Raw genomic sequence first — 23088 nt, forward strand, 5'->3', positions numbered from 1 at the left:
CACACAGCCACAGGGTCTTGCCCTCGGCCTGCCTCCTCCACCCCCTCCCCGTGGCTCCTCAGGAGGGGGGTGCAGGCTGGCAGGCGCTCCTCCCGGCCTGCCCTGGGCTGCAAAGGAGAGACGTGGGGAGGCCTTGTGCATCTGGGAATTGTCAGATGTAAGTGGCTGTTTGTCAGGTTGTTGGATTTTTTTCCCCTCAAAATGTAGCAGAGCTTGGAGGATCATGCTGAAGGGGAAGTGATTGTATTTAAAATGACCCCAAGTGTTGGCCAATGGTGCCTACGGTACAGTTAAAGTCCAGAGTTGCTCTGAACCCTAACACCTATGTGAGGTGTGATTTCCTGTTTGATCTGGTCAGTCACACCTTTGGGACTGAAGGGGAGAGGTCGCCATGAGGCTAGGCCCCTCGGCTCGTGCCTCGGTCCCACCCCAGTGGATCTTACCCCGTGGGACTCTTTCCTTCTCTAACCTGCCAGAGCCGGGTGTTCCTAGACATAGCACGGAAGCTTCCCGGGGCTTCTGACTGCCCCGAAGTGGGTCCTGACTGGTGTCTGTCGGTGGCCTCTGGAAATGGCTGGCAAAGTGAAAGCACTTGGGGATTTTCTCAGCTGGGCTTGTATTCTGGGCTGAATTGTGTCCACCGCCACCCAATTCGTGTGGAAATACTAACCGCTTCCCACCAGTAACTCAGAATGTGGTTGTACTAGAGAGAGAGTCTTTACAGAGGTAATCAAGGTTACCCGAGGTCATTGGGTGGTCCCTAACCCAATAGGACTGGCTGGCTCAGAAGACAGAATTAGGACACCCGGGGAACACAGCCGTCTACAAGCCAGAGAGGCCTTGGGAGAAACCAACCTTTCAGACACCTTGATTTTAGACTTCTGGCCTCCAGAACTGGAAGAAAATAAAATTCTCTTGTTGAAGCCCCCCCCCCCCCCCCCCCCACCGCCGTGGTTCTTTGCTAGGACAGCCCAAACTAAAACAGGCTGTCAGGTTCTTCCCCTGCCTTCTCCTCCTCCCCTTTCCCCGTGTTCCCAGGAAGAAACAGGACACAAAGGCAAAGGTCTAGTGCTTTATTAGAACCACAGGCACAGGTCGGACCACTTGGGTCTCACTGAAGGATTGATTAACCCTCTCCCCGCCAGCCCCGGAGCCCCAGGGAGACTGCCCTGCCAGATAGGCCAGGCCAACGGGACAGAGGGGGCAAGGGCAGGTGAAAAGCATAAACACCGACTTGATGTGATCCCAGCTTGTTATTAGGTGGGTGACCTTAGGCAAGTCTCTTAACCTCTCTGAGCCTTGGCTTCCTCATCTGTGAAATGGAGTAAACGATGGAACCTACCTCACTGGGTTGTAGTGGGGACTGAATGGGACAATGCCTGGGAATTGTCTAGCACAGTGTCTTGCTAGTTGTAAACAGTCAATGAATGGATGCTATTATTATTATCATTTTCACTGACGTTATTATTATTATCATTTATTAGAAGCAAGTCAGCTCTCTCTACTGTCAGGCTGACTCCAGTCCGTGGAGGAGGGGGAAGGGCTCACATACTGCATAAATGTCTTCAAGATGGTCTGCTAGGAAGACAGCCAGAGCCACATGTGAGAGCCATCTGGTCCCTGGGAGTATGGGGACCAGACCCGCGGGTGAGGATTCTGGGGCCACGGCACCTACTCTCCCTACCGACTCCTTGGAAAGCACTAGAAGGAGTTTGCAAAAAGTTCTAGTGCAGCACCAGGACCACCTTGGGTCTGTGGCATTGGGTCATTAGCATTTCCTTTGTCTCTTTAGACAGTTATCTTTTTCTTTTTTCTTTTTGTAGCTTTTGCTTGTGGCTAAGGAATTGCCACAGGCCACTGAACTTGGAATCAATTCCAGCTCTGCGTTTGGCTGCCTGGGTGACCTTGGGCTGGTCACTTCACCTCTCAGCCTCACCCAGCACGGAGAGCTTCGAGGTCGAAGCCAGGCTGTAGGAGTAGGACTGGTCTCTAAGTGACGGAGGATCATAGGTAATGAGATGATGGGCAGGCTGATGTGCTCACTGGTGCGATGTGACTGGGGCAAAAGGACTGTCGGGGCATGTGTCGGGTGTGTGTGTCAGAGCACCCCCGCGCTTCTGGAGGTAAATAGAGGCAGGTGTCACCACAAGAGGGCGCGCTGAGCTCTTTTTGTCTTCTGGATGAAAAAAAGTTTTCGTTTTTCTGTGGTTGCATTGCAAGTCGAACTAAGACTTAAGGTTCTTGGTTTTCTTAAGTGATTTAATAAACTTAAAAACTCAGGTGCGTTTATCCATAACATGGACACCCCATCGCGGCCCCCACTGCAGGGCGTACTGGGAAGTGGGGCAGAGGCTCAGACTTTATGGTGACCTGGTTCCATCAGTCCTCACCGGGCAGATTTCCCAAGACTACAGCCCTGGTGAGGTGGCCTCCGAGGAACGCTTCGGAATGGACGAAGCGGGGAGAAGCAGCACCTCACCGTCCAGAACGTGCGCGAGCCCCTTACCTGCAGCGCCCGGCCTCCTGCTCGGCCTCCTCCCGAGGGTGCGCTGAGGTCCCGGGGGGCCAGGTCTGGGTGGGGCGGGGAGGTGAGTCCGGCTGCTAAACCATGACCTCAAGAACAGTATTTCCAGGAATCCCCATCTTAGCATCTAAGGGATTCCTGGGAAAACTGGACCGTGAGGACACGGCGCTGCCACGTCCCCGGGAACGCGAGCGTCCTCTTCGGCCTCCAGCGCCCTCCGCAGAGGTCAGCGCGGTGCCACGGTGACCGCTCCAGCCGGGCAGGGGACCTCAAGCGCCCTGGAAAGTACCTTGCCTGGAGTCGGAGGCCGCGTGGTTGACCAGAAACCCGGTGGCATCCAGCCCTCCCCCTCCTCCCCGCTCCCTCCATGACCGCCGGGGGCAGAGGGGGGGTTTGCGTCTACACCCTGGGCCCGCGGGGTTGGCAGTGTCCAGCTTCCTCCCGGGGATCTCCTGCAAGCCTCTCGGCCTCGGCTTTCCTCAGCTGCAAAATGGGAGAGGAGAGGGCCTCCCGGATGAGGTGTGACCGATGCAGCTGGGGACAGGAGGAGGAGAGGAGAGGAGGAGGAAGGCAGCCCAGAGGCTTAGTGGAAACCCTCCAGGTCTGTCTTTGTGAAAAGTGACCCAAGGTGAAAGGAGAAGACTGGATTTATTTATTACGGTCTCCTCCTGCTCCCCCACCCCTGGGGTGTGTGTGTGTGTGTGTGTGTGTGTGTGTGTTCAAATCACACGCACTGCATCGGCTAAGAACACAAACTCAAAAGCAGACAGATTAGAGCTACGACCCCGGGGTGACTGAGCCTCAGTCTTCTCGTCTTAGAATGGGTCAATGACACTGGCCACCTTCCAAGCACTTCGGGAGGTTAAATAGCACTACGGTGAGTCCGGTGAGTCCCTGCTATTCCTTGCTTGGCCCAAGCCTCTGAGACGGGCTGGACCTTCATGCAATGCCTGGATTGGTTCAGAAAATAGCCTGGAGCCAAGGTTAGGCCCTCAAAGAATGAGGAGCCTGACTCAAAGCTTGACTGACTTTTTAGGGATGTAAGGGTTTGTAGGATTTGTCCAATCCACAAGTGGTGAATGGGTTTCAGCTCTGGATTATGAACAGGTAGCTATCCAGCACTTGGTGTGGAGAAGGATTCTGAAGGTGCCTCTGATCTCTTCAAGAAAGGATGCCCTGACTGATGAGCGGTGTCCACCATGGGCTCAGAAAGAGAAAGCAGAGGCAAGATGTCGGGGACCCAACGCCCCAACACTTCAGCTGCAGATGGTCCAACTGGGGTGTGCAGAGGAGTCAGGATTTGGCCACAATCATGAAGCAAATGATGGCATGGGTAGCACTTGTGTCCAGAAACTTCTCCAGCACTGCTGGGGAAGCAACGGGCAGCAGGGTGACTGGACGCTCTCCCATCCTGCCCGGTGTCCCCAAGCACTGCCACCACTTACCAAGTCCAGGCTGACGGCTGCAGAAAAACTTCTCCCTTCCCGAGCTACAGTGCTTCATCTCAGACTCCCAACTGACCAGAGATGCAGCACTGCACCTCAGGCTGGGAGACAGGGCGCACTGCTCGGTGCCAGGAGCTGCTGTCGGGGGCTCCACCCTAGGCAGGGGAGGGGGGTGTCAGGGGGCCACGGCCCTACAGCACAGCACCCCCCAACCACCCCCTCCCCATGTCTCCCCCCCAGTCTCAGGGCCTCAGCCTGGCTTCCCAGCCCTCTGGGACCAACCCTCCACCTCCCTTTACTCCTCTTTTGTTAAAAACCAGCTTTATTGAGATGTAATCCCACATATACACTTAAAGTGTACAATGAAATGGCTTCGGATACATTCACCCAGTTGTGCAACCACTGCCACAGCCAATTTTAGGACACTTCATCACCCCAACAGGAGACCTCTTATCATTCAGCCCCTCCCATCTGCCATCAGCCCCAGCTCTGGGCAGCCGGCTTTCTGTCTCGAGAGCCGCTGATTCTAGACATTCCGATAAATGGACTCATCCGATATGGGACCCCAGGCCCCACCTTTATGCTCTGTACCTTCGAGCCAAACAGCACAGTCGTGGTACTTGATATTTTATACCATCAAACATTTGCCCTGGCCTCCTACCTGGTCTCCCTGCTTCCACTCCCCACCCGCCCCGACGTCCACCCCCCATCCTTCCCAGACATCCTTCCAAAGTGACTTTTCAAGTGTAAATACGGTCATATCTCTTCCATGCTTTAGGATCCTGAAAGTGCTCCCTCTCCTCCCATCTAATTTCTAAAGTCCTCCCCAAAGACCACGAGGCCTCTCCCGCTTCTCCCGTGCCCACCACCTCCGGGCTCTCGGGTGCTGTGCTGTTCCCCTCACACCCCCTGCCTGCCTCCTTTTCCTGCGCCTAGTATCAAAAAGCCATTTTTTTCTGGGAAGCCCTCGTTGACTTCCTCAGACATCAGGACACCCCGGTCCACATCCTCACACCCTGTGTGCCCTCCTTCTAATCCTGCACCACACTTGTGGGCTGCGTCACCCACCCGTGAGCCGCCTGGGCTCACCACTGAAAGTGGGTTCCGGCAGTGTAGACCTCAGTAAGCATTGGTTGAATGACTGAATTACTTTCATCAACCTCATCTCCAGTGTCAGAGCTATTTGCATCCGGGTCTGACTGGGCTAGTATCCAGTTCCCTGGAGGCAGTGCCGACATTTGTTAATTTGGGGGTGTCCTTGGGCCTTGCTGAGGTCTTTGTACATGGTGATGGGCCCCAGGCAATGCCATTTGGTGGGTGACTGAATGGCCAATGTAGATAATTCATTTTCTTCTTGAGACCTGGCTTGGGTGGGAACCTCTGCGAGCAAGCAGGCAGGGCCACCTCTGTTCCTCCTGGGCACCCCCAGAAGACTTTCCTGCTTTGCTGGGTGTCTACGGTGGTGGCCTTGATACCAGATGACAGATACTTTCAGAGTTATATGAAGGCCTAAGGGGGTGGGTAGCCTTTCTTAGGGCTGGAAGAAAGCAAAACAAAACAAAACCTCCTCCTTGAAAAAAAAGTGTCTCCTATGCCTCTCCTAGAAATCTGAAATCTGGCCTTGAGCTGAAGAGTGTCTCTCTCCAGTCTGCCACTTGAGGGCAGGTCAGTCCCCATGGCCTCCTGAGGAGGACAGTCCCTTCCTGAGGTATTCCCAGCCCAAGAAATGCCTTTCTCTCATCTGGAGTTCTCCCGTAGGAACTCTCTCCAGAGCGCATTTGGCTGGGGAGTGAGTCCGATGGGGGGGTCCCACCTCGGGGGTCCTAGACAGCCCACAGCCTGTCCACTGTGCTCCACTCTGGGATGGGCCCCCACCAGCCCCGCGAGGGAACATGCTCGGCCTGACCAACTTGGAGGTTTCAGTACGAAGCCGGTGGGGCAGGTGGGGGGTGGGGGTGGTTCTTGACAAAGTGACAAACTTCCATGGCCAGAAACCAAGCTGATAAAGCCAGCCTCCTGCATTCCTCGATGCACAACTGTTTCCAAAGCCTTCACCGGACCACCTCTGGCGCCCTGCATGAGCAGTTCTGCAGAATCTGCGGGCCTCAGTCCTACCTGTGGAAGACAGTGATGCAAGCTTTTCCCCTCCATCAGTTTGCTTTCTATTTACGAGGAAGGGCGAGAAAGCCTGTTTGGTGCTCTCTTGTCTCTGAGGCTTTCCCAGCTCCTGCTCATTTCCCTTCGGCCTCAGACCTCAGGCCTCAGGCCCAGGGCCTCACAAGCCACCGCACTGGGGCGAAGGGTAACCACACTGTTCCCTTCTTGCTGCTTATCTTACCTTCGTCTCCTCGTTATGGCCAGTGTCAGAGTTTTTCACGGACATACGCGGGTACACATGACTCATCTTAAATGTAGAGGTACTGTGATTGTTTGCAGATAGAGGAAAAAAATACAGAAGGGGGTATCTGAGTGGCTGTGGTTTGGTTCCCATCGCATTTAACCTTTGGCCCAGCTGGTGTCACCTCCACGTGGAGGACCAGGATGGAAGGGAGATGGTTCCACGGTCACAGCCCCTCTTGGACCAGGGGAGTTGAGAGCTATTTCCGGCATGGGGCTCGGAATATTGTTGCAAAGATAGCGCCTCTCCCGGGTATGGAGACGGGAGGTAGATGGGAGGCAGGCCCACGTTCCTGTGGGAGAAACTCTGACGCAGAGGCAGGGGCTTGTTGACAGCCTTTGACCCGGGCACTCTAATTGCCTCCTTCTCCTCTGGCTATGGGCTGTGTGGTTCTGTTCCCTTGTACCTAGAAAAATCTGGTGATGCTGTCTGTAATGAGAACAGCGGTTTATTGGCTATTTTAATTGTGCTAACCCCCTTGTACCCCCAGGCTCTGTGGGAAAGGAATTTCCCAAGGCCTTGGAGTTAGGAGCTGAGCTGGGTTCTTAACTCAGAGCAGCCAGGGCCAGCACCCTCACTGTAACCTCTAGGCTGAATGTCTCCTCCCCCCGCCACTTTACCAATCCTTTGGGTTCGGGACAGGGTCTAACCATTTCACCTGACCCTTCAGCAAACCTAGGGCGTCTTCCGCCTGCAGAGGGGACGTGGCACTGAAGCTGACCCTGCCCCTGCCCTGGAGGAGCGCCGTCAGGCTGAGATAGAGGGGAAATGTCCCTGGCAAGGTGAATAGGGGGCAGACCCGAGGGCCACAACACAAGAGAGAGACAAGGTCTCAGAAGACAGAGAGCCCTCCCCCGCCGCCCCCCCTCCCCTTTGGGAAGCTGGGATGGCTTCCTGGAGGAGGAGGTGGCAGGCTGGGAGGAGGGGCACGGAGGCAGGAAGGGTGTCCTCTTGGCTCTCTGGCCCTGGGAACTCTTCCCTTGAGTCTTTCTTACTTGCCCAGCAGGCAGACACTGCTGACCCTGACCCCTAGTCTCCGCTGAATGAGAAGGGGGTCGGTAGCCCCACGAGAGGCTCCTTCCTACTCCTGGTCCCCAGTCCGGGGGGCAGGGGGCCTTGTGGGATACCCGACTTTGATCACCAGCTGCTGTGGTCACGTCTCCTGGCTCTCGCGGCTCCATATCCCCTTTGCCCAAGGACACGGTTGAACAGGTGGCCTTAGACTCTTACAGGGCAGATTCTTACCTGGTGCCGGCTGTTGGCAGTCTGGGGGGCTGCTCCCAGAGAATGGGCCGATTCCCCCTCCCTGCTCCTCACTGTCTTCAGGAAATGTCGCTGAGCCCAGCCAGTGGGGGGAACCTCTGTCTTCTTGGGAAGCTCCAGGAGGCTGGGAAGGAGAAAATAAACAGTGGCTGTCTGGGTTTTCTCGCCAGGCCTGAGTGAGGAGGCCTCTCTGGCTCCTTCCCTTATATGGCCAAGCCGCTCCGGGCTGGGAGCCCGTCCCTGTGCTCCCCCACCCTCCACCACCACTGAGGGCTGGGGGCCACGGTTGGTCACCTGGGACTCTGCTGCTGCAGAGGCCAGAGCAGAGCTGGAGGTGGAGGGTGGGACCCAGGTCCTGTCCCCATAGTTACCTATATAGGCTGGCCGCCTGGCCTGGCCTCTAGGCCACTTGGGGTAGAGCCAGTGGGGAGGATTTATACTGAGGTGAGGGGTAGGGGAAGGGGGTCCGTACCTGGTCCCGACTTAACCCCCAACTCACTGAGTGATCTTGGTCAAGCCCTTTCCCTCTCCTGCCTCTGTTTCTCCCTGTGTCAAATGGGAGTATGGAAAGTACTGATTAATCCTTACAGAGCTAAATAAATAAATAAATAAAGTTAAAAAAAATCCTTACAACGCCACAAAGGGGGAACTTTTGTACCTCCACTTCACAGAAGGGAAAACAGGCCTGAAGAGGCCAGCTGGCCCCAGCTATCCAGCTAGAAAGGGAGCAAGGCAGGTTTGAACTTGGGGCTGACTTCAGGGTCTGTGTTTTGAATGGGCTGACTGCTAAGGCTGCTCTCAGTGATAATACTCAGCCGCTCACATGCATCATATGGAAATGGCATCTGCTGGGACTGCTCCCCAGGAAGACCAGGGAGGCCCCAGAGCCCAAGCCCAAGGGAGACTGTCCTGTTTAGCAGTGGGGGTATCAAGCTGTTCATCTGAGGGCTCCCAGTACCCCACACAGGGCTGGAGCAGACTCAGGGCTCAGAAAAGGGAAGTTGTGGAATCACTGAATAGCAAAGCTCAATAGTCACATCTGTGCTACAGGCATCATCTCCCAGTCCCAGGCCCACTCTGAGGAATGAACAAAACAATGGATGAGAAAGCCCTGAGATGTCACTTTTATAATGGGCATCGTCTCCCTGTTCATAAGTTCATTTTCCCTGTGAAGTGCCTGCCTGTGTCTGGTCCCCCAGGCTATTGTCTTCTGAGCTGACCAGTTCTCACTTGTCCAGCTGTGGGATGGAGGATCCAGGGTGGATCTGCTCGGGGTCTGGGCTCCCGGCCCTGGCGGCAGTGATCGTGGGAGAGGCAGCGGGAGGGGAGGAGGGGGTGGGGTGCTGGGAACAGCTCAGAAACAAGCCTTGCACAAGCACCGACATCCTGTGTGCTCTTGAGCTAGCCCATCCATCATCCTGGCATCCTCTCAGACCCTCTTCCTGGGGCCCAGGGGCAGGTCTCCGGGACTGAGGACGGACTGTCAGCGTGGCCGAGAGACCGCAGCTGGCAGCTCTGCAGGCCTGCTCAGTGTCGGCGCTGGACGGTGCGGGGGAAGAGGTGCCTGCAGCCCTCCTAATCCAATTTGTTTAGACCCAGGCTCTGAGGCTCATTGGCTAGCGAGCGAGGGCCGGGTGTGCGTGCTGTGCTGGAGCACACGTTTGCTTGCACGTGCGGGACATGCAGAGGTGAACAGGTGTGCTGCGTTATGTAAGCCAGGCCTGGGCCTTGTCACCTGTCCTGGAGTGTCAGCTTCTTGCCAGAGCCCTGCGTCCTCCTCCCACCATTGGATGCTCGTCCACTCTTTCAACCCTTGGGAGATCCGGGGCCAGAACCCTGCTCCGCAACTGACTGTCCAGGAGAGTGGGGTCCTCCACTTCCCCGTGCCTCAGTTTCTCTACCTGTCTTATGGAGCCCATACCTCACCCTGTCTGCTCCACGTGCAGGGAACTAGAACTGGCAAGCGTAGAAGAATGTGATGGATGGGGAAAAAACAAAACAAAATGAAAAAACCCTGCTATGGTGTCTTGAGCCCACTCGGTGCCCAGCACTGCACACCCCGGGCCCACGCCCCAGCCCCGGATGCTGGGTCTGTTGTCACCAGACTCGCCAACCCCACCTGTTCCTAGAATCCGACCCTGGTTACTCCTCCCCAGGGAAGATTGCTGCCATTCTCCACATGTCCTCCAAATCTCTTACTCTCCGTAGCACATAGGCTTTGCTTCGCTAGTTTGTAGGGAGCATGGGATGGGGTGGATTTTTGCCTCCAGGTTGTTTCCCCTTCTTTGGCTCCACTTCTTTTCACTGACAGCCCACACCTCGCCGGCCGCAGTGGCCCACAACCCCTCCATCAGCAGAGGCCTTCTTTCAACTCTTCCCCTTCCAAGGCCCAGTTTCTCTGTCATTCTGAGGGCTGGGATGGGGAGTGTGGCCTGAGGCACAGGGCTGCTGCAGGAGGCTCCAGCAGCAGAGGTGGGGCCGTGGGCATGTGGGTGCCAGAGGCGGCCGGGAGAGGCACTCAGGGCTCTGTTTTCAGGGCCCCCTGCGGCCTGCCCTCCTCTCTGGTCCTCAGGAGGGCCCTCTCTGGGGTGCTCTGCACCTCCAGTGTTAGGTTCTGGGAAGGGCTCCCATCAGCCAGTAGCCTTGGCCTGAAGGAGACAAAGATACTGCCTCTCAGAAGGATGCTGGGGTGCCCTGTGGGTCCTGACTGGGCTCCCGGGGGCTCCGAGGGCCTGAGGATGGGCCTGGCTTCCTGCTGGGTCCTCAGAAGCCCCAGTCTGAAACTGCTGGGATCTTAGAGGCCCAAAGAGCCTGCTCCTTGGGCCCTAGGCAGCCACCGTCCTGCTTCACCTGCCTGGTTTTCAGAGGCAGTCTTCTGAGCAGCTCCAAGAGCAGGAGGGGTGGCTTTTCCTCCCCAGCACACTAAGGCCCCATCTTGAAAGAAAAGGTGTGGAAGGAAGTTTTCCAGAGACCCCTCTGACGAATGACTCTGCCTCCGGCTCACACATCAGAAAGCAGCCATTTAGGGGTAAGTTAAAATTTGGGCTGGGCACCTGGGTGGCTCATCTGCCTTTGGCTCAGGTCATGATCCTGGGGTCCTGGGATCGAGTCCTGTATCTGGCTCCCCACGGGGAGCCTGCTTCTCCCTCTGCCTGTGTCTCTGCCTTGTCTCTATGTCTCTCATGAATAAATAGATACAATCTTAAACACACACACACACACACACACACACACAACTTGGGGTTAACACAGTGGCCAAGACTGAAGGGCCAGCCTTGGGGCTGCCTGTGACTGCTGCCAGCTGCCCAAGGCTTTCACCCCACAAAGTGCTTCCTTCCATAACTGAGGGCACCAGTCACAACCTCCCCAGAGGCCAGAGGTAGAAGTAACTTCCCCGCCTGAGGTTCCCAGCAGCCCTGCAATGTGCCCAGGGTTCATCACCCGCTGGCGAGAACCAGAGGCAAGCTTGAACCCAGGGCTGCTCACGCTCCATCCAGCTGCCCCCTGAGCCCAAGTGGCTGGATGACCCTGAAACAAAGCTCACAGCCTTACGGTCATTGCAAAAGCCGCCGTGCCCTCTGCTGGCCTTGCTTGTTTCCAAGGAACACGAGGGCCTGGGAATGGGCCACATCTGCGAGCCAGATGGCACCACAGTGGGAGAGGGCTGAGGTCGAGGCTCCGTGCAACCACGCGAACCCATGCCCACAGTGGGTTCTCTCTGGAGAGGCTTCCTTGCCCTCAGCTCCCCTTCCTTGGCCCCCTCAGGCACGTGGCTCCCCCAGGCTGTGTTTCCCTTGGGCTCTAGGGTCCTAGGGTTTCGGCCATATATTTGCAAAGAACAGAGAAGACAGGCCCTGGAGCCGGGCAGATCCGCACTGCATCTCGCCCCTGCTCCTTCTAGCTGTGCGATCAAGAGCGAGTGGCTGCTCCTCTCCCGACTCGGGCTTGTCTGTGAAGGTCAGATGAAGTCGTGTCAAGTGCAGACGCAGTTGCTGGCACGTAGTGAGCCCACATAAACGGCTGCGATTTCCATCTCGAGCCCAGGGCTGGACTCACAGTGAGGCATAGGCATGGGAGAAAGGGAAGCAGGAAGGACGAGGGCAAAGGTCCAGAGAGGCATCCAGAGAAGATGTGGAAGCTGGGGTGGGAGCTACCGTGTGGGGCCCCTTTCCAGGGCCCCTCGGTTATGCGGCTTCTCTGGGCCTCTGTTCCCAGGACGCCCTCCCATCCCCTTGACACCCCAGCTGAGTTCACTAGCCTCACACGCTCCCTACTTCCTCCCCAGGGAAGGCTGCTGCTGAGGACTTTTGAGCCAGCCCTGGGAATGCAGTTTGAGGCTGAATGGAGAGTGATGGAGGAAAAAGGGAGGACAGGGAGAGGGTAGGGGCCGCCACCTGCCCAGCCCAGGAGCCCAGACCTGCCTCGAGGTGCTCAGGCTCCGGGAGAGCCGAGTAGTAGGGGGGCAGAGGATCACCATGCACTCATATACCCTGACCCCCAAGGGAAAACAAAAACAGGGACAGGCAGTGTCAGTGACAATAGCCACCACATAGTGACCTACACTGGGACATGCTGTAATCATAACAAGAGCTTTCAATGTGCTGCACACTTGCCAAGTACTTTCTTGTACAGAGGCTTTCTCATAGTCACCTAGGAGTTAGCTACCATTGACATTCCCACTTTACAGGTGAAGAAACTGAGGCTCCCAGAGATTACAGCACACGCTCAAGGTCACACAGCTAGGGAGTGTCAGGCTCAGGATTGGCTTCAGGCAGCCCAACGCGTATTTTCACGGCTCCCCTGTTAGACCAGACTATTCCTGGCACGATTTTTACAGAATGACAACCTGAGTCAGTGTCTCATGGCATTTTGTCAGGCCCATGTTAGTTTTTTATGGAAAGGGGGTTGTGAGCAAAGAAAGCATTTTCAGTGTCAGTGGAGGCATGTGGGCCTTGGCAAGGCTGTGTGTCTCCAGAAGCAAGGAGACTTCTCATTTTGGTTGTGGTTATGCCTCTTGTCCACAGTCTTTCTCCCGTGCATGCTGTTTAAAATATAAACACACACACACGCACGCACACATGATAAAGAGATTGGTTCTGCCTTCTGTTCTGTCCACTTTGCAAAGAACTGGGACTTCTGGGGTTACTGAGACTCAGTGATGCTTTCTGGATCAGATGCTGGTTTCTTCTGGAATGTGTCAGATGGGAGAGCAGTGAGTTTGACATCAGGTCACCTTGTGGACCTGCTGTGTGATTGTAGACAAGTCACTTCCCTTCTCTGGGCCTCACTGTGCTGTGGTGGGGAGGGGACTGGATTCCATGGATAGATAGATAGAGGGGACAGCTCGACCCCAGCCCACCCCCGTGGCGTTAGTGTCAGTGGGAAGGAAGGTGAATGGTCTGCACAGGGCTCCATGGAATGAGAGAGAAAGAGAGCCCCCAGCTGCTCTTGCTCTGTTTCCTACTGCCCCCATCCCATCCTACTGCTCAGCCCAGGGCAGGCCCCGGGGACCTGGAGCTGGTGGTTTTTTATACAGCAGAACTTGGAACATTAGTCCCAGAGGCACCCTAGTTGTGCTCCCATTGCTCAGACAGGGAAACTGAGGTGCAGGCAGGAGAAGCAATGAGCTCAAAGTGATGCAGGCCAAGGCCCAGCTGGAACTGACCTTTCTACTCACTGAGTGATCCTAATCTGTTAGATCTTAACAAAGAGGCCAGGGGAGGAAGGCGGGAGAGAGGGGGCCCTTAAGTTCCTTTGGCTTTGAAGATGGAATAATCATGACTTCCTTTTCTAAATATCTTTTGGCCCTTCCTAGAACCAGATGGCGGATGTTTGGAATTTATGTTGTAAATAGTGTTTAAGAAGGGGATGGGGGTGCAGATGTGTTACTTTCTCCATCCTCCGAAGCAAGAGCTGAAGGAGGGAGCTGGGGGAGGGGAGCTGGCTCTGAGACCAGGGAGGAGAGAGAAGTGTGGAGGAGGAAGGGAGAGGGGAGGAGGAGCACACAGGAGGAGAGATGGACCAGGAGAGAGGGCCAAAGGGAGAGAGTCAGGGAGGGGAAGAGGGGGTGAGAGGCAAGGAGAGGGAAGAGGGAGAGAAGGTGGGCGAGGACGATGGGGAAGGGGCTCCCAGCTGCAGGCTCAGACAAGCTCCATCTTGAGTTCAGGAGCAAACCCTTGAGTTTTCTAAAAATAGTTCAGCTTTTCCCCTAGCGGGGCTGGCAGCAGGGCCGGGAGAGGCACGCTTGCCCTTTTATGGTAAGAAAAATTCAGATCCTCAGAGGGGGAGCTGGGCCAGAGCCTGTAGTTCTGGATGAAGCCCAGCCCTGGGGTCTGGAGTGGGACAGTCTGGGTGGGGGTTGTGACTTGGTGGGATGGCCTGGCCCTGGGTAGCTTCATCCTCTGTGAAGAAAGGGCTGAGATGATCACACTGGAAAGCCCTGGAGTGTTGGTGGAGCACTTGTGATGGGGTGGAAGGCCTTAGAGAGACATCTGGTCCACCTCATCTCCCTGTTTTTAGAAGAAACTGTATCCCAGAGAGGGGAAGAGACTGTAGGATCCCTGTGTGGACATGTGAAGTGTCAAGGTAAATACATGAGGACAGCTTACATGCTCATTATTCTAAAGGGCAGTGTGGTTAGCAGAGAGAGAGCACTGGTCTGGGCATCAGGAGACCCAAGACTCACTTCCCCGTTTGCACATGGTTTGCTGAGTGGCCTTGAGCAATCTGCTGAACCTCTCTGGTCTCAGATTCCCTCACTGGAGTAATCCTAAGGGCCTTCTTAGCTTATTGCCTCTCTGGGAATTCCAAGGCTGGGTGGCGGAGCTTGGGCATAGAGGATGCTGCTCCCAGGCAGAGGGGAACCTGCAGGCTGCTGCTTTCTTCCTGTGCCTGGCCTACTTCCTGTGCTGAGGCAAAAAGCTCAAGTGGACCAAGACAGAGGGAGATGGCACCTCACTGGAGACTGAGGCGATCATGGGTGGGGCCCTTTGACTGTTTAAGCTGGTTGGGGCCAACTCCTCACTGGACACACTGAGGCCAGAAAAGACCTCATGCTCATGGTCATGCTCAAGGTTATGTGAAAGCTTGAGGCGGAGCCAAGAATAGAACCAAGGGCTTTCCCTCCCAGCCGTGGGCTCTTTCCTCTGCAGGAGGTCTCCCATCTGCAGCAGCCAACAATTTGGGGGACTCTCTCTGGCCAGGAAAAGGGCCTTCCTGGACAGGGCAGCCAGAACTCAAAACACACCATCATCTTTTGGCTGCTTCGTGGAGATAATTATGTCCTGGCGGGGCACCTTCCTCTCCTGTCCCCTCCCCTTGGCTTTGAGGACCCTGGAGGGAAGCGGGGAAGAGGCAAAGGATGCCCACGGCTGGGCAGCCGCTCTGGCAGTGTGATCTTGGGCAAGTCCCTGCCTGCCATTGGCCTCAAGGTACCAAGCATCTGCCAGGGTCACCAGGATGAATGAGATGGATCCAGTGCTGTTCTGTAGATTTCTAGTCCATTGATATGGGGACCCAGTGCCTGAGGTTTCTGGGGGCCCGCATCCCAAGACCCTCTGTCTATTCTGGGAACCCGGGCTGATTCAGAGAATCAGCTCGTAGATCTCTGGTCTTGAGTGTCCAGCACGCCTTGTGCTCACTGCCTAGGACACTGCCCAGGCCTTGGTCTCCCCTTGACTCTGCCCACCCCTCTACTCTTCCCCACATGGATGTCCACCTCCCCAGGCCCTGGGTGGCTACCTTTCCCTCCCATCTGCCCACACCTCGTCTCTCCACACTCATTCTTTCGGTGACTCAGCCCAAAGAGGAGGCTTGCTTTCCTCTTCCAGCCTCCTGTGACACCTCCACCCACTAGTGGGGGAAAGGAGGGACAGGGGAGAAAGGGGGACAAAAATAAAGTATCTTGTTCTAAATTGGAAGCTTCCCTGTGACCTTCCTGGAATTTCCATGTAGACTCTCTGGGGCGTGTGAACAGAGCTCCCAGGGACCCTGGCCCCCTCTGCCTCATTCCTGCTGGGGTGGAAGGCCATCGGCTGAATGTTCCCTGGAGACCCAGTCTTAAAACCAGGCTCCAGGTCTCCCTGGTCAGTCCTGGTGCTCCCTGGGAAGGGCAAAAAGCAGCAGTGGGGGAAAGGAAGTGGGAGGGAGGAGGGTCCCTAGAGGGTTCTTGTGAAGTCAGGGCAGAACTGATGTCATGCCTAGCTGGGAATCTGACATCCAGGCAGCAGGAGAGCTCAGTCCAATAGGATTGTCCCAAGGCAGCTAGAGCTGTGATGAGAAGTCCCAGCCCGGTGGTGGGAAAGGCCATGAGGCCCAGACTCCTCTAATGTTTGATTGCTCTCTACAGTGTCCATGCTAAGCCTGCATACCTCTGGTGATGGGGAGCTCACTTCTTCCCCAATCACCTCATCTCTCTTTGGACAAACTATTGGAGACTCCTTCCTAAAATCCCAATGACATCGGCCTCTCTGGGGCAGCATGGCCCATCTTTTAGGGCTACAAGGAAAAAGTTCCTGTTCCCTAGAAAGGTCTTCAGGAGTTTAGAGATGGTGAATACAGCCCTTGGGCTTCCAACCCCTCCTAATCCCACCAGTGCCCAGATCCCCAGGTGTCTCCCCTGCACTGGGGCTCTTGGCCTGGGGAGGGCAAGGAGATAAACCGGCTAAGTATAGATAGGGATGTCCTCCCAGAGATGGGTCCCAAGAAAGACCTCTGCCACTCTGGGGGGCTTTGGTTGCAGGCTACTCAAGCCACTCCATGACCAAACCCTCCCCACTTTGCCAGCCTTGAATCTCACCAAGCTGCTAGACCTACCCTCTGGCCCAGGCGATTGGGCTTGTTTGCTGTTCTACAAGTGTCCTTCCAGTCCTGCCTCCACACCTTCGCACAGAGAGCTCTCCACCTGGAAAGCCTTCTGCTTCCTTCTCTGTCTGTCCTAAGCATGCACCCACTGCTCTGACCACCTCTACCCAGATTTCCTCTCCCTGAGAGTCTGGGCAGCCACCATCAGACGTGGGATGGCCCGAGCTATCTCCCTTCCAATCCCAAATCATGGACCATCACAGCCCAAAGGGCCCACAGGCACGGGGAACTTACCCGAGTGTGTGGGCTACAGAGCTGGGGTCAGAGTCTTAGCATGACTCTTTCCCTTTCTCCCGGTCTTGCTCCAGCTTATCTCAGCCAACACCCTGGGACCCAATGGGGTTGTCAGGTCGCATGCTCAAAGTCTGGCAGTCTCTGGGTTGACCGGCCAGTGGCCTTTGAGCCTGCTAGACCAGCTGGGGGGTGGTTGTCATGGCCACTACAGATGCCATCCTGAGATGGCCGCCTCCCTCTGGACACTTTGCTCCCATCCTCATTTGCCTGAACGAGAAAGAGGAGGAGAAGGAGGAGGAAGAGGAGGAGGCAGAGGAGGAGGAGGAGGATGGTGGGGAGTGGGAGTTAGTGGCAGCTGAGCAGTGTCCCTGTTAAGCTCACAGGGCCCAATGTGTGTTTCCCAATTTAGGGCTTTACTATGTCCCCTGGAGCATGGCTTGGGGCAGGGGAGGGCCACTCAGGAGGGGACCGAGGCTTGTGACCCCCTTATGGGCACTTGGGGAGGAGCCAGGGCGAGGCTGCTTCTTCCAGCCTTAGTCTAGCTCACTGCCCCCTCCTCGAATCTCTGATGGGCTGTGCTGGGTCGGGGGCACCCAGGACTGATGTCCTCAGGTACTCAGCCCACACTAATCGATGCTCATTGGCAAAAAAGATAAGTCTGGCCACGGTTTGCACTTTTGTCCCTGAGCAAGCGTAGGGAAGGAGGTGGGGGGCTCTATCTCCTCCCCATAACAATACTTAATCAGAAAGGAGGCACCAGGTTTCGGATGGTCCCCTTTCCAAATGCCAAGGGTTGGTCCCACTGGGCAGGCTGGAACCAGAACTCGCTCTTGCTCACAGACGCACTGGGGACATTGCTGCGGTAGAAGTGCACGGTTCCGGAGTCAGCCAGACCTGGGCTTGAGCTCTAGCGTAGCCTCTTACAAGCTGTGTAACTTTGGGCAAAGGACTAAATCTCTCTGAGTCTCTGGGTCCCCAGAGAGGCGACGGTACTTGCCTTAGAGAGCACTGGGCAAAAGGCCTGGCCCTTGGGAAGACTTGGTATGTGGCATTTTTTTTTTTTTAAGATTTTATTTATTTATTTGAGAGAGAGAGAGAATGAGCGGTGAAGAGAGGCAGGGGGAGAGAGAGACAGAGGGGAGGGGGGAGAAGGAGACTCCCTGCTGAGCAGGAGCCCAATGCAGCTCCATCCCAGGACCCTGAGATCATAACCTGAGCCAAAGGTGGACGTTTAACCAATTGAGCCTCCCAGGCGCACCTGCAATTGTTATTTTTGAAGGAACAAGGGCCATTTAGCCCCGTGGGGGGAAGAAGAGTTGGAGCCCACTACGGTGCCTCCTTCCCTCCCGAAGAAGCTGCGTTTAGGACACAATCCCCTCACTTCTCTGTGGTTTCAGCTACTCGTGGGCGACTGCCTGCCACCCAGAAGCAGGTGACCCAGCGGTAGCCCACAGCTACGTCACAGTGCCAGGTCCTCACAGAGGCACTTTCTCACCCCACAGCATCACAAGGAGGGCGAGTGCAGCTCAGTAGGATATTCTGAGAGAGAGAGAGAGACCACGCTCACATAAGTTTTATCACGGTGGATTGTTATAATTGTTCTATTTTATTATTAGGTACTGTTCGTCTCTTATTGTGACAAATGTATAAATTAAATCTTGTCATCGGTATGTATGCATGGATAGGGAAGAGCAGTGCACATAGGGCTCAGCGCTATCTGTGGTTTCAGGAGACCACTGGGGGGCTCGGGACGTGTCCCCTGTGGACATGGCGGGGGGTGGGGACGCCACTGTCATCACATTTTAGCAGTTAGTTGTTATCAAGCACTTCCTGTGTGACAGTCACTGCTCTGAGGGCCTCAGGAGTCTTAGCCCGCTCAATACCCCGACGAGACGGGAATTTTTAGCATGTCTCAAGTCACAGTGGCTACGAGGAACATATGGAATTCAAACCCAGGGGGCCTGACTGCCACTTGGCACCTTTAACCACCGGCCTTTTGCATCGTAGCCTCCCCCCTCTGGCCACTCTTCACTCGGACAGAGTTTCACCCCCTCTCTGAAAGCCCCGTGGCTCCGATGTTGGCCTGTTTCTTCATCTGAACAATAAGGGGCCTGGATGAGTTGGTCTCCGTGGGCCATGAGAATGGGTGGTTTGTGCCCTGCATGAGGGCATGCTCTGAACTGGACACAAAGTTTCTGGTGGAGAAGCTTGGCTGCCAACTAGCCTCTTTTGCAAGCGGGGAGGGGACCGCCTCTGTGGGCTCTTGCGATGCGTGGTGAAGCCCTGTGGGGCCTGTCTAGACAGGCCGTTGGGAGGTGCCAGCCACTATGGGCCCTTTCCCCCGAATTCCTGCCGATGACCTGGCAGGCAGCCTCTGCTTGGAGCATCCTGAGCACTGCCAGCTGGAGGAAGGCCACAGGGGCAGTGCCCGCTCCTGCCCCAAGGCTTTCTGGACGCTCTGCCACTTGGTGCATGCAGGGCACATTTCTAGATACCCATGTTGGACTGTAGTGAGCAGTGTTTTTGTTTCTTCCTTTCATTCCTTTTCTTCCTTCCTTTTTTTTTTTTTAAAGTAAACTCTAGGCCCACCATGGGGCTTGAACTCATGACCCGGAGTTCAAGCATTGCATAATGTACTGACTGAGCCAGCCAGGCGCCCTCCTTTCATTCTTTATTATACAAATTTGATAGATACAAAATAAAGTGTATAATATATATACTTCCAGAAATCTGACAATTTTAAGTGTGGTCAAGGAGGAGGATGCTCGTATGCACCTGATGACTTGGTGCAGCCACTTTGGAAAATAAACCGGCTCTCTCCTGTAAAATTGACAGGCATGCACCCCAGGACCTAGCAATCTTTCTCTCTAGGTATAAATTCCAGAGAAACTCTGGCTCCTAGGCATCAGGCGATGTGGACAGTCACAATAACTAAGCAGTTAGAAAAGCCTTTTATCATGGTTCTTTGCACCACGTCATGGCCCTGAATCCTGGGGATAGCTCACTTGGAAAGTTGTAGTTGAGGCACAGCCCAGGCATAACCGGGTGGTGAGAACCTCAGAGACTACCTCCCCAACTCCTTGAGGCTCACAAGGGGAATCAGGTACAGCCCCGAGGGTCCAGGGTGGCACTGGGCCTGGAACTTTCTATTCCTCAGGGCTATACATATCAGCTCTTCCCAACAACTGGCCAGTCTGGTAAGGGCTGATTTTACTCAAAGAGTGGCAGTGTGGCTCTTAGGGACAAGCAAGGTCTTTCCATCCTGGGGCAGCAGCGGGGCTGAAGGGAAAGCAATGGCTTTGAAATGAACTAGAACACTCAGGTGCAAGTTCTGAGCCTTGTCTCCTCTTCTGAAGTGGGATTCCTCATCACTGCTCTCGGAGGTGCCAGGGTGGGTAGGCTAAGAGCAAGCGTTTAGGAGTTGCAGGCTGAGTTTAAATCCCTTCTGCCACTTTCTAATTGTGTGACCTTGGGTAAGCTCCAGTGGTTTCCTGCTCTATAAATTAGGGATAAGAGAACAATGCTGATTCCTGCCTCTCAGTAATCCTGGGAGGATCAAATGATGCCACCAACCATTCAGCGTGGTGCCTGGCTCCCAGGAAATCCTCCGTGTATGTTCATGAGGTACACTGGAGGGTCTGCAGGAAGTTCCAGGGTGCAGTGGCCGAGGGGCAGGGCAGGGGGTGGGAGAGCCATGGACAGACAGCGGCTGAGGCACCTGGCACCAGACAGTGTCCAGACCTAAGAGCTCATGAGCCGTGTGACCTTAGACAAGCCAATTAACCTCTATACCTCAGTTCTCTCATCTGTACAATGGGGATCGTGATTACATCTACCTCATTGGGTTGTTGTGATGATTAAGTGAATTAATTCACGTAAAGGCCTTAGGTAATGCCCAGAAAGTAACGATCGCAGTAGAATTCTCGTATCTGCACCACCACCGTGGAGTCCAGGGTTGGGCAGGGTGGCTGCTTCTGCTCCAGCCTTGTCATCAGCTGTATGACCCAGAGCAGCACTCTCTCATTGTGGATCTAGTTGCTTCAGCTGTGTCTGCGAGGGTCCCAGGCTGCCTGACAGCTCAGCAGTTTCCAGAACTCCACATGTGTGGGAATTTCCCTGGGAGCTTGAAATGCAGGTTCCTGGGGCCCCATCCAGGGCTCCCTGTCAGTAGATGAGTGTACAGTGGTTCAGACACCACACTTAGGGACACATTGCCCACCCCATGTGCTATAAATGTAGGAAAGGAGACCTCACCTGGCCTTTTAGGCATCTCAAGCTGATCCCTCTTCTGGGCCTCTTAACCTCTGACCTTTGAACTCATGCCTCCTGCCTCTTTCCAGACCCTGCTGTCCCTTTAGCAACTCTGAGCACTCCCGGTCTGGGTCTCCTTCCCACTTCTCTCTAAACATAGATAAGGTCATCTTGCCCCTCAAGGGGAGTAAGGTCTGGTGGTAATGTAACACCAGAACCATGTACCCTGCTCTTGTGTGCCTATGTCCCTCACTCTTCAGGAAAACCAAGTGCCGTTAGAACCACGACCATACCCATTTTATAGAGGAGGAAGCTGAGGCTCAGGGATGGCAAGTGACTTGTCTGATAGGTAAACAAGCCAGAATTGGACCCAAGCGGTTGGATTCCAGCATCTCCTTTTGGACCATTATGGCCTCAGGCCTTATGTGACCAGAGGGTAAGGGTGTTGGGTGGGCTGGCACTGGGGGACTGTGTCCACTCTGGGCCCTAGATGTGGCCAGAGCATATTGAAGAGCGATACTGCCTTCATGCCCTCTGGTGCTGATCCTAGGGTCTGCCCCTACACAGCCCTGCCTCCCACGTCTCCTGCCTTCCTCCGAGGCCCCACCACACCGCATCACCCTTCCTGAAACCCTCTGCTGTCCATCCCATCCTCATCCCACTCTGAGGCCCTGCGCCTCCTGATCCAGAGACCAGCGCCTTCCGCACCAGAGGCTGCTTTGGGGTCAGGCTCATCCTGAGGCCTCTGGGCTGTGGCTGACCTTCCCCTGGCCAAGCCTGTAGTCAGAGACTCACTCTTTTCTGTCACTTGAGGCTCAGCCTATGAGAGCTCCCATGGGCATGAGGCATCTGTTTAGACTCTGAGCCTGTGGTCAAAGGGCAGACCCCGCTCAGGGGCTCCTGGGGAAACTTCTCGATGCTGGCTGCCTTTTAGGCTCCAACAGGGCTCAAGGAGCCACATCCTGCATGGAGACCATGTCATCCAATGGTTTCATGGTACAGATGGCCCAGAGACAGTAGGGTGCCTGCCCAAGGCCACAGGGCCAGGCAGTGAGAGGCAGAGCTGGGGCTGGGGCCCACATCCCCCTCCCCTGGCCAGCACCCTGGCCTTCCCGCCTCTCTGCCCTTCTGCTGGAGCCTGAGCCGACATAACTATGCCTCTAGCTTTGCTTCTTGAAACCATTATTTGAAAACAGTTTTCCTTGCCAGGAGCCCCAGGCTCTTAGAGCTGTGAAATCCAACCTCACAGAACAAGGAAGAAGCAGTGTCTCCAGAGAAGCCAGGGAGACGGGCCCAGACTTGGGCATGGCAGCGAGGCTGGGGCCGGCAGGACAGTAACCCTGACCGCTCCTGCTGCTCCCACCCGCCATGTAACCGCAGCCACGAGGAGTCCTCCAAGCCAACAGAACCATAGATCCTGCCCAGCTGGTCAGGGCAGGATGGGCACTTAGAGATCATCCAGTCCAGCCCCTGTACCAATGGGGAAACCGAGGCCCAGAAGAGTGGAAGCACAGAGCAGGTTAGCAAGAGAGCTAGGACCAGACCCCTGGACAGAGCATCGCCCTGGGGAGGATGTCACAGATGCGCACCCCTCCACCCCCGCTTCACAGACCTCATATCTGCCACTGGTTCTTACCTCTCCTGGGGTCTGGTCCAGGTGTGGCTCCTTGCAGCCTGGATACGGGGGTCAGCTCATTTAGGGGATTGTTGGGGGTGTCATTGCTTCTCAACTAACTTGACCGGGCCTCTGGCACCCCTCACTGCCACGGGGCATTTTTAAACGGCTGGCACTGGGCCCCCCTCCCTTTAGCCCCTTGCCTGTTGCTCCTTGGCCACAGACGCCCCTCTGCCTTTTACCTTATATGAGCTGAAGAGGCGAGCCCGGTGTTGGGGTGAGGCGGGTGCTGAGTCCTCCCGGGGCCCCCCATTGGCCCGGACGCCCGCCACGTGACTGCCTCGCCTTGACCTGCCCCCGGTGCCGAATGTTGCTTTTACCCCCTAAGGAAGGAGTGGTTGACAATTTTCATATTTCTTCTAAATTTGGAGATTTCAGACAATGCTGGGAGGCTTGGCTCCAGCTGCCAGAGGCCCATGTGGAAGTCATTAAGCCA

At 55.5% G+C, this 23088-nt stretch overlaps 1 long non-coding RNA gene across 3 annotated transcripts; it reads right to left on the reverse strand.

Annotated features, from left to right (window-relative positions):
• Positions 1-1059: 1059 nt before the first annotated feature.
• On the reverse strand, positions 1060-22843 carry LOC112651406 (uncharacterized). Of its 3 annotated transcripts, XR_004815487.2 has the most exons (4): positions 22614-22843; positions 7613-7754; positions 6308-6796; positions 1060-6084 (listed from the first exon to the last, which is right to left on the reverse strand). It is a non-coding gene; the product is annotated as an uncharacterized LOC112651406 (long non-coding RNA). The 3 variants fall into 3 exon arrangements; XR_004815486.2 differs by lacking the exon at positions 6308-6796 and having other exon boundaries at positions 22614-22833; XR_003130780.3 differs by having other exon boundaries at positions 1060-6796; positions 22614-22833.
• Between the last annotated feature and the right edge of the window lie 245 nt (positions 22844-23088).

The sequence above is a fragment of the Canis lupus genome, chromosome 4 (assembly GCF_003254725.2).
Source record: "Canis lupus dingo isolate Sandy chromosome 4, ASM325472v2, whole genome shotgun sequence".
NCBI classification, from domain to species: Eukaryota; Metazoa; Chordata; class Mammalia; order Carnivora; family Canidae; genus Canis; species Canis lupus.